This window comes from Anopheles marshallii, chromosome 2 (assembly GCF_943734725.1).
Source record: "Anopheles marshallii chromosome 2, idAnoMarsDA_429_01, whole genome shotgun sequence".
Classification (NCBI taxonomy): domain Eukaryota; kingdom Metazoa; phylum Arthropoda; class Insecta; order Diptera; family Culicidae; genus Anopheles; species Anopheles marshallii.
Genome location: NC_071326.1, coordinates 58,369,556 through 58,389,115, shown reverse-complemented (window position 1 = coordinate 58,389,115; position 19,560 = coordinate 58,369,556).

Below are 19,560 nucleotides of genomic sequence, written 5' to 3'. Positions count from 1 at the left end.
GGGTGTGGACATCACCCTGGAGCGGATCCACGAAGTAGTGAGAATGGTTGACGGTGGCGTGCTCATATCCCAAGCCGGCGACTCCGTTGAATCCTGCCCAGCAGACGGAGAGGATACGCGTTCCGGGGGCCACATGTCGCTGGATTAGTCCGTGCAGCACAGACTGTGTCCGGGTCGCCACTCGCTCGAGAAAGATTTCCCGGCAAATACCGCCAAACAACCACTCCCGATTAGAGTTGCTGATCCGGCCAATGTTGTACTTGCGGCGGACGACCTTCGTTTCGTCTACCTCAACGGTCATCCCTGCTCCGCCGATATGCCGCGATGTTCGATCGAACTCGTAATCGAACAAGAAATCGCGGAGCAGTCTGTACCACTCCAGGACCGCGCATCGGTTCAACTCGGTCTCTGAGATTGCGTGGCTCACGGGTGATCTAGCCTCCCACTCGTAGAACAGACGCGTCAAAGTGCCTAAACTACTTTTTGCGTCGAAGGAAATCGACCCGGTGCGGAAGCTGCAAGAAGCCGCACATGCCTTACGGCGGCACAGCCACTTGAACCGGTCATTGGCGGTCACTTTTTTCAACTTCATCGAGCCACTACAATTCGGGCACGACTACTCGCGCTTCAGCAGCCCCTGCAGCCACGCGATCCCACGCAACGGAACACTAAATAGTGCATTCAAATCACCACTGTTTTTAATTTCCATCGTGGAAAAAGCACGTAAAAATAGCGTTAGCACGGAAAATACGGGAAAACAAAACTGTTCACACAGAACCAAACACGCTTGGCCAATATGCAATTTTGGCGCTTTTCCGATTTATCACAAACAAACAAACCTTGTATGTTGGTCCCCTTCTGCTTCAGGAAATGCTTCAACCACCGCCACACATTCTCGATCCGTTGGGTGTGGACATCACCCTGGAGCGGATCCACGAAGTAGTGAGAATGGTTGACGGTGGCGTGCTCATATCCCAAGCCGGCGAGTCCGTTGAATCCTGCCCAGCAGTCGGAGAGGATACGCGTTCCGGGGGCCACATGTCGCTGGATGAGTCCGTGCAGCACAGACTGTGTCCGGGTCGCCACTCGCTCGAGAAAGATTTCCCGGCAAATACCGCCAAACAACCACTCCCGATTAGAGTTGCTGATCCGGCCAATGTTGTACTTGCGGCGGACGACCTTCGTTTCGTCTACATCGACGGTCATCCCTGCTCCTCCAATTTGCCGCGATGTTCGATCGAACTCGTAATCGAACAAGAAATCACGGAGCAGTCTGTACCCCTCCAGGACCGCGCATCGGCTCAACTCGGTCTCTGAGATTGCGTGGCTCACGGGTGATCTAGCCTCCCACTCGTAGAACAGACGCGTCAAAGTGCCTAAACTACTTTTTGCGTCGAAGGAAATCGACCCGGTGCGGAAGCTGCAAGAAGCCGCACATGCCTTACGGCGGCACAGCCACTTGAACCGGTCATTGGCGGTCACTTTTTTCAACTTCATCGAGCCACTACAATTCGGGCACGACTACTCGCGCTTCTGCAGCCCCTGCAGCCACGCGATCCCACGCAACGGAACACCAAATAGTGCACTCAAATCACCACTGTTTTTAATTTCCATCGTGGAAAAAGCACGGAAAAATAGCGTTAGCAGGGAAAGTACGGGAAAGCAAAACTGTTCGCACATAACCGACCACGCGCTGCCAATGGTTTGGCCAATATGCAATTTTGGCACTTTTCCGATTCATTACAAACAACCTTACTAATTTCACCATTCGGGCAGTAACGATTTAGGAAACTTGCTCATATGTGGTTCGCTAATTGGCTTTTGCATTGAAATGATATTATATGCGCTGCCACTATCGAATAAAGCCTGCAGAACACAATGGCCAAATCCAATAATTACCATTGTTTCATTGCTGTTCGTCAAATTTGTAAACGCGACGACTGATCCTTATTTTCACACTCATTGGCTTTATGTCCGAGCGCACCACTTCCGAAACATTTTACACCGTTTGTCTTCTCTGTACAATCAGTAGCCACCTGCCCCGGGTAACCGCAAAGATAACACTTTGGTTTCCACGTGTTTGACACCTCTGCTTGCTGCTTCGATGTGTGTGTGACACCGGATCGCCTTTTCTTGTCGATTTTAGCTTTTGCATCAGCGCGTTCAGAAAGCGTTGAGACTTTCTTCCTTTTAAGAACGGATCCGCGAAGTTATAAGAACGGTTAACGGTGGAGTGTTCATATCCCAAACCAGTTAGACCATTGTATCCCGCCCAGCAGTCGGAGAGGATACGCGTTCCGGGGGCCACGTGCCTTTGAACCCGTGGAGCACCGACTCTGTCCATTCTGTCCAGGTCCATTCTCCATACGCTCGGGAAAAATATTCTCGGTTTCCCGGCAAATACTGCCAACCAACCACTACCGATTGGAGTTGCTGATTCTTCAAATGTTATACTTGCGGCGAACCTTCGTTTCGATTACATCGACGGTCATCTCTGCTCCGCCGATTTGTCGCTCAAACGACCGAATCGAACAAGAAATTACAGAGCAGTCTGTACCGCTCCAGGATCGTGCATCGTGCAGGATGATCCGTTCCTGAATATAAACGGAAGTATTATACTTACCGCATTATGCTAGTTATGTTGGTTTGCTGTTAGTGTGCAATCTGGTTAACCGGGGTGGTTACATCAACCGATCGCGGATATGATGCGTTCCTAAATAGATACGAAAGAAATATTGCAACTGAACTCTTGAGTAATATTCTGCTACTTACTGGATGATGGTTATTTGCCTTGCTATTCGTGTGGATGCTGGTCAAACGTGGGGCAGGCGTCAGCCAACTAGCATGTAATCCAATCCTAAATAATTTTTTCAACACAAATATTAGTATTCAATCAAATACACTGATCAGCAAAACATGGTTACTTACTGGAAGATGCTAATTGTCCTGCTGTTGGTACGCGTATCGTGTTGTCGCTCAACACGTTTCCCGTGCAATGACCGCAACAAGGGCTGCGAACACGTTCTCCTCGTGCTCTTTGCGGAACATATATTCCGCAAAGTAGCCCTCCAACGAACCTTGTATGTTGGTCCCCTTCTGCTTCAGGAAATGCTTCAACCACCGCCACACATTCTCGATCCGTTGGGTGTGGACATCACCCTGGAGCGGATCCACGAAGTAGTGAGAATGGTTGACGGTGGCGTGCTCATATCCCAAGCCGGCGAGTCCGTTGAATCCTGCCCAGCAGTCGGAGAGGATACGCGTTCCGGGGGCCACATGTCGCTGGATTAGTCCGTGCAGCACAGACTGTGTCCGGGTCGCCACTCGCTCGAGAAAGATTTCCCGGCAAATACCGCCAAACAACCACTCCCGATTAGAGTTGCTGATCCGGCCAATGTTGTACTTGCGGCGGACGACCTTCGTTTCGTCTACCTCAACGGTCATCCCTGCTCCGCCGATATGCCGCGATGTTCGATCGAACTCGTAATCGAACAAGAAATCGCGGAGCAGTCTGTACCACTCCAGGACCGCGCATCGGTTCAACTCGGTCTCTGAGATTGCGTGGCTCACGGGTGATCTAGCCTCCCACTCGTAGAACAGACGCGTCAAAGTGCCTAAACTACTTTTTGCGTCGAAGGAAATCGACCCGGTGCGGAAGCTGCAAGAAGCCGCACATGCCTTACGGCGGCACAGCCACTTGAACCGGTCATTGGCGGTCACTTTTTTCAACTTCATCGAGCCACTACAATTCGGGCACGACTACTCGCGCTTCAGCAGCCCCTGCAGCCACGCGATCCCACGCAACGGAACACTAAATAGTGCATTCAAATCACCACTGTTTTTAATTTCCATCGTGGAAAAAGCACGTAAAAATAGCGTTAGCACGGAAAATACGGGAAAACAAAACTGTTCACACAGAACCAAACACGCTTGGCCAGGTTACATGGTTACTTACTGGAAGATGCTAATTGTCCTGCTGTTGGTACGCGTATCGTGTTGTCGCTCAACACGTTTCCCGTGCAATGACCGCAACAAGGGCTGCGAACACGTTCTCCTCGTGCTCTTTGCGGAACATATATTCCGCAAAGTAGCCCTCCAACGAACCTTGTATGTTGGTCCCCTTCTGCTTCAGGAAATGCTTCAACCACCGCCACACATTATCGATCCGTTGGGTGTGGACATCACCCTGGAGCGGATCCACGAAGTAGTGAGAATGGTTGACGGTGGCGTGCTCATATCCCAAGCCGGCGAGTCCGTTGAATCCTGCCCAGCAGTCGGAGAGGATACGCGTTCCGGGGGCCACATGTCGCTGGATTAGTCCGTGCAGCACAGACTGTGTCCGGGTCGCCACTCGCTCGAGAAAGATTTCCCGGCAAATACCGCCAAACAACCACTCCCGATTAGAGTTGCTGATCCGGCCAATGTTGTACTTGCGGCGGACGACCTTCGTTTCGTCTACCTCAACGGTCATCCCTGCTCCGCCGATATGCCGCGATGTTCGATCGAACTCGTAATCGAACAAGAAATCGCGGAGCAGTCTGTACCACTCCAGGACCGCGCATCGGTTCAACTCGGTCTCTGAGATTGCGTGGCTCACGGGTGATCTAGCCTCCCACTCGTAGAACAGACGCGTCAAAGTGCCTAAACTACTTTTTGCGTCGAAGGAAATCGACCCGGTGCGGAAGCTGCAAGAAGCCGCACATGCCTTACGGCGGCACAGCCACTTGAACCGGTCATTGGCGGTCACTTTTTTCAACTTCATCGAGCCACTACAATTCGGGCACGACTACTCGCGCTTCTGCAGCCCCTGCAGCCACGCGATCCCACGCAACGGAACACTAAATAGTGCATTCAAATCACCACTGTTTTTAATTTCCATCGTGGAAAAAGCACGTAAAAATAGCGTTAGCACGGAAAATACGGGAAAACAAAACTGTTCACACAGAACCAAACACGCTTGGCCAGGTTACATGGTTACTTACTGGAAGATGCTAATTGTCCTGCTGTTGGTACGCGTATCGTGTTGTCGCTCAACACGTTTCCCGTGCAATGACCGCAACAAGGGCTGCGAACACGTTCTCCTCGTGCTCTTTGCGGAACATATATTCCGCAAAGTAGCCCTCCAACGAACCTTGTATGTTGGTCCCCTTCTGCTTCAGGAAATGCTTCAACCACCGCCACACATTCTCGATCCGTTGGGTGTGGACATCACCCTGGAGCGGATCCACGAAGTAGTGAGAATGGTTGACGGTGGCGTGCTCATATCCCAAGCCGGCGACTCCGTTGTATCCTGCCCAGCAGTCGGAGAGGATACGCGTTCCGGGGGCCACATGTCGCTGGATGAGTCCGTGCAGCACAGACTGTGTCGGTGTTGCCACTCGCTCAAGAAAGATTTCGCCGGTTTCCCGGCAAATACCACCAAACAACTACTCCCGGTTAGAGTTGCTGATCCGGCCAATATTGTACTTGTGGCGGACGACCTTCGTTTCGTCTACATCGACGGTCATCCCTGCTCCTCCAATTTGCCGCGATGTTCGATCGAACTCGTAATCGAACAAGAAATCACGGAGCAGTCTGTACCCCTCCAGGACCGCGCATCGGCTCAACTCGGTCTCTGAGATTGCGTGGCTCACGGGTGATCTAGCCTCCCACTCGTAGAACAGACGCGTCAAAGTGCCTAAACTACTTTTTGCGTCGAAGGAAATCGACCCGGTGCGGAAGCTGCAAGAAGCCGCACATGCCTTACGGCGGCACAGCCACTTGAACCGGTCATTGGCGATTGGCGATGGTCATTGGCAGGGAAAGTACGGGAAAGCAAAACTGTTCGCACATAACCGACCACGCGCTGCCAATGGTTTGGCCAATATGCAATTTTGGCACTTTTCCGATTCATTACAAACAACCTTACTAATTTCACCATTCGAGCAGTAACGATTTAGGAAACTTGCTCATATGTGGTTCGCTAATTGGCTTTTGCATTGAAATGATATTATATGCGCTGCCACTATCGAATAAAGCCTGCAGAACACAATGGCCAAATCCAATAATTACCATTGTTTCATTGCTGTTCGTCAAATTTGTAAACGCGACGACTGATCCTTATTTTCACACTCATTGGCTTTATGTCCGAGCGCACCACTTCCGAAACATTTTACACCGTTTGTCTTCTCTGTACAATCAGTAGCCACCTGCCCCGGTTAACCGCAAAGATAACACTTTGGTTTCCACGTGTTTGACACCTCTGCTTGCTGCTTCGATGTGTGTGTGACACCGGATCGCCTTTTCTTGTCGATTTTAGCTTTTGCATCAGCGCGTTCAGAAAGCGTTGAGACTTTCTTCCTTTTAAGAACGGATCCGCGAAGTTATAAGAACGGTTAACGGTGGAGTGTTCATATCCCAAACCAGTTAGACCATTGTATCCCGCCCAGCAGTCGGAGAGGATACGCGTTCCGGGGGCCACGTGCCTTTGAACCCGTGGAGCACCGACTCTGTCCATTCTGTCCAGGTCCATTCTCCATACGCTCGGGAAAAATATTCTCGGTTTCCCGGCAAATACTGCCAACCAACCACTACCGATTGGAGTTGCTGATTCTTCAAATGTTATACTTGCGGCGAACCTTCGTTTCGATTACATCGACGGTCATCTCTGCTCCGCCGATTTGTCGCTCAAACGACCGAATCGAACAAGAAATTACAGAGCAGTCTGTACCGCTCCAGGATCGTGCATCGTGCAGGATGATCCGTTCCTGAATATAAACGGAAGTATTATACTTACCGCATTATGCTAGTTATGTTGGTTTGCTGTTAGTGTGCAATCTGGTTAACCGGGGTGGTTACATCAACCGATCGCGGATATGATGCGTTCCTAAATAGATACGAAAGAAATATTGCAACTGAACTCTTGAGTAATATTCTGCTACTTACTGGATGATGGTTATTTGCCTTGCTATTCGTGTGGATGCTGGTCAAACGTGGGGCAGGCGTCAGCCAACTAGCATGTAATCCAATCCTAAATAATTTTTTCAACACAAATATTAGTATTCAATCAAATACACTGATCAGCAAAACATGGTTACTTACTGGAAGATGCTAATTGTCCTGCTGTTGGTACGCGTATCGTGTTGTCGCTCAACACGTTTCCCGTGCAATGACCGCAACAAGGGCTGCGAACACGTTCTCCTCGTGCTCTTTGCGGAACATATATTCCGCAAAGTAGCCCTCCAACGAACCTTGTATGTTGGTCCCCTTCTGCTTCAGGAAATGCTTCAACCACCGCCACACATTCTCGATCCGTTGGGTGTGGACATCACCCTGGAGCGGATCCACGAAGTAGTGAGAATGGTTGACGGTGGCGTGCTCATATCCCAAGCCGGCGACTCCGTTGAATCCTGCCCAGCAGACGGAGAGGATACGCGTTCCGGGGGCCACATGTCGCTGGATTAGTCCGTGCAGCACAGACTGTGTCCGGGTCGCCACTCGCTCGAGAAAGATTTCCCGGCAAATACCGCCAAACAACCACTCCCGATTAGAGTTGCTGATCCGGCCAATGTTGTACTTGCGGCGGACGACCTTCGTTTCGTCTACCTCAACGGTCATCCCTGCTCCGCCGATATGCCGCGATGTTCGATCGAACTCGTAATCGAACAAGAAATCGCGGAGCAGTCTGTACCACTCCAGGACCGCGCATCGGTTCAACTCGGTCTCTGAGATTGCGTGGCTCACGGGTGATCTAGCCTCCCACTCGTAGAACAGACGCGTCAAAGTGCCTAAACTACTTTTTGCGTCGAAGGAAATCGACCCGGTGCGGAAGCTGCAAGAAGCCGCACATGCCTTACGGCGGCACAGCCACTTGAACCGGTCATTGGCGGTCACTTTTTTCAACTTCATCGAGCCACTACAATTCGGGCACGACTACTCGCGCTTCAGCAGCCCCTGCAGCCACGCGATCCCACGCAACGGAACACTAAATAGTGCATTCAAATCACCACTGTTTTTAATTTCCATCGTGGAAAAAGCACGTAAAAATAGCGTTAGCACGGAAAATACGGGAAAACAAAACTGTTCACACAGAACCAAACACGCTTGGCCAATATGCAATTTTGGCGCTTTTCCGATTTATCACAAACAAACAAACCTTGTATGTTGGTCCCCTTCTGCTTCAGGAAATGCTTCAACCACCGCCACACATTCTCGATCCGTTGGGTGTGGACATCACCCTGGAGCGGATCCACGAAGTAGTGAGAATGGTTGACGGTGGCGTGCTCATATCCCAAGCCGGCGAGTCCGTTGAATCCTGCCCAGCAGTCGGAGAGGATACGCGTTCCGGGGGCCACATGTCGCTGGATGAGTCCGTGCAGCACAGACTGTGTCCGGGTCGCCACTCGCTCGAGAAAGATTTCCCGGCAAATACCGCCAAACAACCACTCCCGATTAGAGTTGCTGATCCGGCCAATGTTGTACTTGCGGCGGACGACCTTCGTTTCGTCTACATCGACGGTCATCCCTGCTCCTCCAATTTGCCGCGATGTTCGATCGAACTCGTAATCGAACAAGAAATCGCGGAGCAGTCTGTACCCCTCCAGGACCGCGCATCGGCTCAACTCGGTCTCTGTGATTGCGTGGCTCACGGGTGATCTAGCCTCCCACTCGTAGAACAGACGCGTCAAAGTGCCTAAACTACTTTTTGCGTCGAAGAAAATCGACCCGGTGCGGAAGCTGCAAGAAGCCGCACATGCCTTACGGCGGCACAGCCACTTGAACCGGTCATTGGCGGTCACTTTTTTCAACTTCATCGAGCCACTACAATTCGGGCACGACTACTCGCGCTTCAGCAGCCCCTGCAGCCACGCGATCCCACGCAACGGAACACCAAATAGTGCACTCAAATCACCACTGTTTTTAATTTCCATCGTGAAAAAAGCACGTAAAAATAGCGTTAGCAGGGAAAGTACGGGAAAGCAAAACTGTTCGCACATAACCGACCACGCGCTGCCAATGGTTTGGCCAATATGCAATTTTGGCACTTTTCCGATTCATTACAAACAACCTTACTAATTTCACCATTCGAGCAGTAACGATTTAGGAAACTTGCTCATATGTGGTTCGCTAATTGGCTTTTGCATTGAAATGATATTATATGCGCTGCCACTATCGAATAAAGCCTGCAGAACACAATGGCCAAATCCAATAATTACCATTGTTTCATTGCTGTTCGTCAAATTTGTAAACGCGACGACTGATCCTTATTTTCACACTCATTGGCTTTATGTCCGAGCGCACCACTTCCGAAACATTTTACACCGTTTGTCTTCTCTGTACAATCAGTAGCCACCTGCCCCGGTTAACCGCAAAGATAACACTTTGGTTTCCACGTGTTTGACACCTCTGCTTGCTGCTTCGATGTGTGTGTGACACCGGATCGCCTTTTCTTGTCGATTTTAGCTTTTGCATCAGCGCGTTCAGAAAGCGTTGAGACTTTCTTCCTTTTAAGAACGGATCCGCGAAGTTATAAGAACGGTTAACGGTGGAGTGTTCATATCCCAAACCAGTTAGACCATTGTATCCCGCCCAGCAGTCGGAGAGGATACGCGTTCCGGGGGCCACGTGCCTTTGAACCCGTGGAGCACCGACTCTGTCCATTCTGTCCAGGTCCATTCTCCATACGCTCGGGAAAAATATTCTCGGTTTCCCGGCAAATACTGCCAACCAACCACTACCGATTGGAGTTGCTGATTCTTCAAATGTTATACTTGCGGCGAACCTTCGTTTCGATTACATCGACGGTCATCTCTGCTCCGCCGATTTGTCGCTCAAACGACCGAATCGAACAAGAAATTACAGAGCAGTCTGTACCGCTCCAGGATCGTGCATCGTGCAGGATGATCCGTTCCTGAATATAAACGGAAGTATTATACTTACCGCATTATGCTAGTTATGTTGGTTTGCTGTTAGTGTGCAATCTGGTTAACCGGGGTGGTTACATCAACCGATCGCGGATATGATGCGTTCCTAAATAGATACGAAAGAAATATTGCAACTGAACTCTTGAGTAATATTCTGCTACTTACTGGATGATGGTTATTTGCCTTGCTATTCGTGTGGATGCTGGTCAAACGTGGGGCAGGCGTCAGCCAACTAGCATGTAATCCAATCCTAAATAATTTTTTCAACACAAATATTAGTATTCAATCAAATACACTGATCAGCAAAACATGGTTACTTACTGGAAGATGCTAATTGTCCTGCTGTTGGTACGCGTATCGTGTTGTCGCTCAACACGTTTCCCGTGCAATGACCGCAACAAGGGCTGCGAACACGTTCTCCTCGTGCTCTTTGCGGAACATATATTCCGCAAAGTAGCCCTCCAACGAACCTTGTATGTTGGTCCCCTTCTGCTTCAGGAAATGCTTCAACCACCGCCACACATTCTCGATCCGTTGGGTGTGGACATCACCCTGGAGCGGATCCACGAAGTAGTGAGAATGGTTGACGGTGGCGTGCTCATATCCCAAGCCGGCGACTCCGTTGAATCCTGCCCAGCAGTCGGAGAGGATACGCGTTCCGGGGGCCACATGTCGCTGGATGAGTCCGTGCAGCACAGACTGTGTCCGGGTCGCCACTCGCTCGAGAAAGATTTCCCGGCAAATACCGCCAAACAACCACTCCCGATTAGAGTTGCTGATCCGGCCAATGTTGTACTTGCGGCGGACGACCTTCGTTTCGTCTACCTCAACGGTCATCCCTGCTCCGCCGATATGCCGCGATGTTCGATCGAACTCGTAATCGAACAAGAAATCGCGGAGCAGTCTGTACCACTCCAGGATCGCGCATCGGCTCAACTCGGTCTCTGAGATTGCGTGGCTCACGGGTGATCTAGCCTCCCACTCGTAGAACAGACGCGTCAAAGTGCCTAAACTACTTTTTGCGTCGAAGGAAATCGACCCGGTGCGGAAGCTGCAAGAAGCCGCACATGCCTTACGGCGGCACAGCCACTTGAACCGGTCATTGGCGGTCACTTTTTTCAACTTCATCGAGCCACTACAATTCGGGCACGACTACTCGCGCTTCTGCAGCCCCTGCAGCCACGCGATCCCACGCAACGGAACACCAAATAGTGCACTCAAATCACCACTGTTTTTAATTTCCATCGTGGAAAAAGCACGGAAAAATAGCGTTAGCAGGGAAAGTACGGGAAAGCAAAACTGTTCGCACATAACCGACCACGCGCTGCCAATGGTTTGGCCAATATGCAATTTTGGCACTTTTCCGATTCATTACAAACAACCTTACTAATTTCACCATTCGGGCAGTAACGATTTAGGAAACTTGCTCATATGTGGTTCGCTAATTGGCTTTTGCATTGAAATGATATTATATGCGCTGCCACTATCGAATAAAGCCTGCAGAACACAATGGCCAAATCCAATAATTACCATTGTTTCATTGCTGTTCGTCAAATTTGTAAACGCGACGACTGATCCTTATTTTCACACTCATTGGCTTTATGTCCGAGCGCACCACTTCCGAAACATTTTACACCGTTTGTCTTCTCTGTACAATCAGTAGCCACCTGCCCCGGGTAACCGCAAAGATAACACTTTGGTTTCCACGTGTTTGACACCTCTGCTTGCTGCTTCGATGTGTGTGTGACACCGGATCGCCTTTTCTTGTCGATTTTAGCTTTTGCATCAGCGCGTTCAGAAAGCGTTGAGACTTTCTTCCTTTTAAGAACGGATCCGCGAAGTTATAAGAACGGTTAACGGTGGAGTGTTCATATCCCAAACCAGTTAGACCATTGTATCCCGCCCAGCAGTCGGAGAGGATACGCGTTCCGGGGGCCACGTGCCTTTGAACCCGTGGAGCACCGACTCTGTCCATTCTGTCCAGGTCCATTCTCCATACGCTCGGGAAAAATATTCTCGGTTTCCCGGCAAATACTGCCAACCAACCACTACCGATTGGAGTTGCTGATTCTTCAAATGTTATACTTGCGGCGAACCTTCGTTTCGATTACATCGACGGTCATCTCTGCTCCGCCGATTTGTCGCTCAAACGACCGAATCGAACAAGAAATTACAGAGCAGTCTGTACCGCTCCAGGATCGTGCATCGTGCAGGATGATCCGTTCCTGAATATAAACGGAAGTATTATACTTACCGCATTATGCTAGTTATGTTGGTTTGCTGTTAGTGTGCAATCTGGTTAACCGGGGTGGTTACATCAACCGATCGCGGATATGATGCGTTCCTAAATAGATACGAAAGAAATATTGCAACTGAACTCTTGAGTAATATTCTGCTACTTACTGGATGATGGTTATTTGCCTTGCTATTCGTGTGGATGCTGGTCAAACGTGGGGCAGGCGTCAGCCAACTAGCATGTAATCCAATCCTAAATAATTTTTTCAACACAAATATTAGTATTCAATCAAATACACTGATCAGCAAAACATGGTTACTTACTGGAAGATGCTAATTGTCCTGCTGTTGGTACGCGTATCGTGTTGTCGCTCAACACGTTTCCCGTGCAATGACCGCAACAAGGGCTGCGAACACGTTCTCCTCGTGCTCTTTGCGGAACATATATTCCGCAAAGTAGCCCTCCAACGAACCTTGTATGTTGGTCCCCTTCTGCTTCAGGAAATGCTTCAACCACCGCCACACATTCTCGATCCGTTGGGTGTGGACATCACCCTGGAGCGGATCCACGAAGTAGTGAGAATGGTTGACGGTGGCGTGCTCATATCCCAAGCCGGCGAGTCCGTTGAATCCTGCCCAGCAGTCGGAGAGGATACGCGTTCCGGGGGCCACATGTCGCTGGATTAGTCCGTGCAGCACAGACTGTGTCCGGGTCGCCACTCGCTCGAGAAAGATTTCCCGGCAAATACCGCCAAACAACCACTCCCGATTAGAGTTGCTGATCCGGCCAATGTTGTACTTGCGGCGGACGACCTTCGTTTCGTCTACCTCAACGGTCATCCCTGCTCCGCCGATATGCCGCGATGTTCGATCGAACTCGTAATCGAACAAGAAATCGCGGAGCAGTCTGTACCACTCCAGGACCGCGCATCGGTTCAACTCGGTCTCTGAGATTGCGTGGCTCACGGGTGATCTAGCCTCCCACTCGTAGAACAGACGCGTCAAAGTGCCTAAACTACTTTTTGCGTCGAAGAAAATCGACCCGGTGTGGATGCTGCAAGAAGCCGCACATGCCTTACGGCGGCACAGCCACTTGAACCGGTCATTGGCGGTCACTTTTTTCAACTTCATCGAGCCATTACAATTCGGGCACGACTGCTCGCGCTTCTGCAGCCCCTGCAGCCACGCGATCCCACGCAACGGAACACCAAATAGTGCACTCAAATCACCACTGTTTTTAATTTCCATCGTGGAAAAAGCACGGAAAAATAGCGTTAGCACGGAAAATACGGGAAAACAAAACTGTTCACACAGAACCAAACACGCTTGGCCAATATGCAATTTTGGCGCTTTTCCGATTTATCACAAACAAACAAACCTTGTATGTTGGTCCCCTTCTGCTTCAGGAAATGCTTCAACCACCGCCACACATTCTCGATCCGTTGGGTGTGGACATCACCCTGGAGCGGATCCACGAAGTAGTGAGAATGGTTGACGATGGCGTGCTCATATCCAAAGCCGGCGAGTCCGTTGTATCCTGCCCAGCAGTCGGAGAGGATACGCGTTCCGGGGGCCACATGTCGCTGGATGAGTCCGTGCAGCACAGACTGTGTCGGTGTTGCCACTCGCTCAAGAAAGATTTCGCCGGTTTCCCGGCAAATACCACCAAACAACTACTCCCGGTTAGAGTTGCTGATCCGGCCAATGTTGTACTTGCGGCGGACGACCTTCGTTTCGTCTACATCGACGGTCATCCCTGCTCCTCCAATTTGCCGCGATGTTCGATCGAACTCGTAATCGAACAAGAAATCACGGAGCAGTCTGTACCCCTCCAGGACCGCGCATCGGTTCAACTCGGTCTCTGAGATTGCGTGGCTCACGGGTGATCTAGCCTCCCACTCGTAGAACAGACGCGTCAAAGTGCCTAAACTACTTTTTGCGTCGAAGAAAATCGACCCGGTGCGGAAGCTGCAAGAAGCCGCACATGCCTTACGGCGGCACAGCCACTTGAACCGGTCATTGGCGGTCACTTTTTTCAACTTCATCGAGCCACTACAATTCGGGCACGACTACTCGCGCTTCTGCAGCCCCTGCAGCCACGCGATCCCACGCAACGGAACACTAAATAGTGCATTCAAATCACCACTGTTTTTAATTTCCATCGTGGAAAAAGCACGTAAAAATAGCGTTAGCACGGAAAATACGGGAAAACAAAACTGTTCACACAGAACCAAACACGCTTGGCCAATATGCAATTTTGGCGCTTTTCCGATTTATCACAAACAAACAAACCTTGTATGTTGGTCCCCTTCTGCTTCAGGAAATGCTTCAACCACCGCCACACATTCTCGATCCGTTGGGTGTGGACATCACCCTGGAGCGGATCCACGAAGTAGTGAGAATGGTTGACGGTGGCGTGCTCATATCCCAAGCCGGCGACTCCGTTGTATCCTGCCCAGCAGTCGGAGAGGATACGCGTTCCGGGGGCCACATGTCGCTGGATGAGTCCGTGCAGCACAGACTGTGTCGGTGTTGCCACTCGCTCAAGAAAGATTTCGCCGGTTTCCCGGCAAATACCACCAAACAACTACTCCCGGTTAGAGTTGCTGATCCGGCCAATGTTGTACTTGCGGCGGACGACCTTCGTTTCGTCTACATCGACGGTCATCCCTGCTCCTCCAATTTGCCGCGATGTTCGATCGAACTCGTAATCGAACAAGAAATCACGGAGCAGTCTGTACCCCTCCAGGACCGCGCATCGGCTCAACTCGGTCTCTGAGATTGCGTGGCTCACGGGTGATCTAGCCTCCCACTCGTAGAACAGACGCGTCAAAGTGCCTAAACTACTTTTTGCGTCGAAGGAAATCGACCCGGTGCGGAAGCTGCAAGAAGCCGCACATGCCTTACGGCGGCACAGCCACTTGAACCGGTCATTGGCGGTCACTTTTTTCAACTTCATCGAGCCACTACAATTCGGGCACGACTACTCGCGCTTCTGCAGCCCCTGCAGCCACGCGATCCCACGCAACGGAACACCAAATAGTGCACTCAAATCACCACTGTTTTTAATTTCCATCGTGGAAAAAGCACGGAAAAATAGCGTTAGCAGGGAAAGTACGGGAAAGCAAAACTGTTCGCACATAACCGACCACGCGCTGCCAATGGTTTGGCCAATATGCAATTTTGGCACTTTTCCGATTCATTACAAACAACCTTACTAATTTCACCATTCGAGCAGTAACGATTTAGGAAACTTGCTCATATGTGGTTCGCTAATTGGCTTTTGCATTGAAATGATATTATATGCGCTGCCACTATCGAATAAAGCCTGCAGAACACAATGGCCAAATCCAATAATTACCATTGTTTCATTGCTGTTCGTCAAATTTGTAAACGCGACGACTGATCCTTATTTTCACACTCATTGGCTTTATGTCCGAGCGCACCACTTCCGAAACATTTTACACCGTTTGTCTTCTCTGTACAATCAGTAGCCACCTGCCCCGGGTAACCGCAAAGATAACACTTTGGTTTCCACGTGTTTGACACCTCTGCTTGCTGCTTCGATGTGTGTGTGACACCGGATCGCCTTTTCTTGTCGATTTTAGCTTTTGCATCAGCGCGTTCAGAAAGCGTTGAGACTTTCTTCCTTTTAAGAACGGATCCGCGAAGTTATAAGAACGGTTAACGGTGGAGTGTTCATATCCCAAACCAGTTAGACCATTGTATCCCGCCCAGCAGTCGGAGAGGATACGCGTTCCGGGGGCCACGTGCCTTTGAACCCGTGGAGCACCGACTCTGTCCATTCTGTCCAGGTCCATTCTCCATACGCTCGGGAAAAATATTCTCGGTTTCCCGGCAAATACTGCCAACCAACCACTACCGATTGGAGTTGCTGATTCTTCAAATGTTATACTTGCGGCGAACCTTCGTTTCGATTACATCGACGGTCATCTCTGCTCCGCCGATTTGTCGCTCAAACGACCGAATCGAACAAGAAATTACAGAGCAGTCTGTACCGCTCCAGGATCGTGCATCGTGCAGGATGATCCGTTCCTGAATATAAACGGAAGTATTATACTTACCGCATTATGCTAGTTATGTTGGTTTGCTGTTAGTGTGCAATCTGGTTAACCGGGGTGGTAACATCAACCGATCGCGGATATGATGCGTTCCTAAATAGATACGAAAGAAATATTGCAACTGAACTCTTGAGTAATATTCTGCTACTTACTGGATGATGGTTATTTGCCTTGCTATTCGTGTGGATGCTGGTCAAACGTGGGGCAGGCGTCAGCCAACTAGCATGTAATCCAATCCTAAATAATTTTTTCAACACAAATATTAGTATTCAATCAAATACACTGATCAGCAAAACATGGTTACTTACTGGAAGATGCTAATTGTCCTGCTGTTGGTACGCGTATCGTGTTGTCGCTCAACACGTTTCCCGTGCAATGACCGCAACAAGGGCTGCGAACACGTTCTCCTCGTGCTCTTTGCGGAACATATATTCCGCAAAGTAGCCCTCCAACGAACCTTGTATGTTGGTCCCCTTCTGCTTCAGGAAATGCTTCAACCACCGCCACACATTATCGATCCGTTGGGTGTGGACATCACCCTGGAGCGGATCCACGAAGTAGTGAGAATGGTTGACGGTGGCGTGCTCATATCCCAAGCCGGCGAGTCCGTTGAATCCTGCCCAGCAGTCGGAGAGGATACGCGTTCCGGGGGCCACATGTCGCTGGATTAGTCCGTGCAGCACAGACTGTGTCCGGGTCGCCACTCGCTCGAGAAAGATTTCCCGGCAAATACCGCCAAACAACCACTCCCGATTAGAGTTGCTGATCCGGCCAATGTTGTACTTGCGGCGGACGACCTTCGTTTCGTCTACCTCAACGGTCATCCCTGCTCCGCCGATATGCCGCGATGTTCGATCGAACTCGTAATCGAACAAGAAATCGCGGAGCAGTCTGTACCACTCCAGGACCGCGCATCGGTTCAACTCGGTCTCTGAGATTGCGTGGCTCACGGGTGATCTAGCCTCCCACTCGTAGAACAGACGCGTCAAAGTGCCTAAACTACTTTTTGCGTCGAAGAAAATCGACCCGGTGTGGATGCTGCAAGAAGCCGCACATGCCTTACGGCGGCACAGCCACTTGAACCGGTCATTGGCGGTCACTTTTTTCAACTTCATCGAGCCATTACAATTCGGGCACGACTGCTCGCGCTTCTGCAGCCCCTGCAGCCACGCGATCCCACGCAACGGAACACCAAATAGTGCACTCAAATCACCACTGTTTTTAATTTCCATCGTGGAAAAAGCACGTAAAAATAGCGTTAGCAGGGAAAGTACGGGAAAGCAAAACTGTTCGCACATAACCGACCACGCGCTGCCAATGGTTTGGCCAATATGCAATTTTGGCACTTTTCCGATTCATTACAAACAACCTTACTAATTTCACCATTCGAGCAGTAACGATTTAGGAAACTTGCTCATATGTGGTTCGCTAATTGGCTTTTGCATTGAAATGATATTATATGCGCTGCCACTATCGAATAAAGCCTGCAGAACACAATGGCCAAATCCAATAATTACCATTGTTTCATTGCTGTTCGTCAAATTTGTAAACGCGACGACTGATCCTTATTTTCACACTCATTGGCTTTATGTCCGAGCGCACCACTTCCGAAACATTTTACACCGTTTGTCTTCTCTGTACAATCAGTAGCCACCTGCCCCGGTTAACCGCAAAGATAACACTTTGGTTTCCACGTGTTTGACACCTCTGCTTGCTGCTTCGATGTGTGTGTGACACCGGATCGCCTTTTCTTGTCGATTTTAGCTTTTGCATCAGCGCGTTCAGAAAGCGTTGAGACTTTCTTCCTTTTAAGAACGGATCCGCGAAGTTATAAGAACGGTTAACGGTGGAGTGTTCATATCCCAAACCAGTTAGACCATTGTATCCCGCCCAGCAGTCGGAGAGGATACGCGTTCCGGGGGCCACGTGCCTTTGAACCCGTGGAGCACCGACTCTGTCCATTCTGTCCAGGTCCATTCTCCATACGCTCGGGAAAAATATTCTCGGTTTCCCGGCAAATACTGCCAACCAACCACTACCGATTGGAGTTGCTGATTCTTCAAATGTTATACTTGCGGCGAACCTTCGTTTCGATTACATCGACGGTCATCTCTGCTCCGCCGATTTGTCGCTCAAACGACCGAATCGAACAAGAAATTACAGAGCAGTCTGTACCGCTCCAGGATCGTGCATCGTGCAGGATGATCCGTTCCTGAATATAAACGGAAGTATTATACTTACCGCATTATGCTAGTTATGTTGGTTTGCTGTTAGTGTGCAATCTGGTTAACCGGGGTGGTTACATCAACCGATCGCGGATATGATGCGTTCCTAAATAGATACGAAAGAAATATTGCAACTGAACTCTTGAGTAATATTCTGCTACTTACTGGATGATGGTTATTTGCCTTGCTATTCGTGTGGATGCTGGTCAAACGTGGGGCAGGCGTCAGCCAACTAGCATGTAATCCAATCCTAAATAATTTTTTCAACACAAATATTAGTATTCAATCAAATACACTGATCAGCAAAACATGGTTACTTACTGGAAGATGCTAATTGTCCTGCTGTTGGTACGCGTATCGTGTTGTCGCTCAACACGTTTCCCGTGCAATGACCGCAACAAGGGCTGCGAACACGTTCTCCTCGTGCTCTTTGCGGAACATATATTCCGCAAAGTAGCCCTCCAACGAACCTTGTATGTTGGTCCCCTTCTGCTTCAGGAAATGCTTCAACCACCGCCACACATTCTCGATCCGTTGGGTGTGGACATCACCCTGGAGCGGATCCACGAAGTAGTGAGAATGGTTGACGGTGGCGTGCTCATATCCCAAGCCGGCGAGTCCGTTGAATCCTGCCCAGCAGTCGGAGAGGATACGCGTTCCGGGGGCCACATGTCGCTGGATTAGTCCGTGCAGCACAGACTGTGTCCGGGTCGCCACTCGCTCGAGAAAGATTTCCCGGCAAATACCGCCAAACAACCACTCCCGATTAGAGTTGCTGATCCGGCCAATGTTGTACTTGCGGCGGACGACCTTCGTTTCGTCTACCTCAACGGTCATCCCTGCTCCGCCGATATGCCGCGATGTTCGATCGAACTCGTAATCGAACAAGAAATCGCGGAGCAGTCTGTACCACTCCAGGACCGCGCATCGGTTCAACTCGGTCTCTGAGATTGCGTGGCTCACGGGTGATCTAGCCTCCCACTCGTAGAACAGACGCGTCAAAGTGCCTAAACTACTTTTTGCGTCGAAGAAAATCGACCCGGTGTGGATGCTGCAAGAAGCCGCACATGCCTTACGGCGGCACAGCCACTTGAACCGGTCATTGGCGGTCACTTT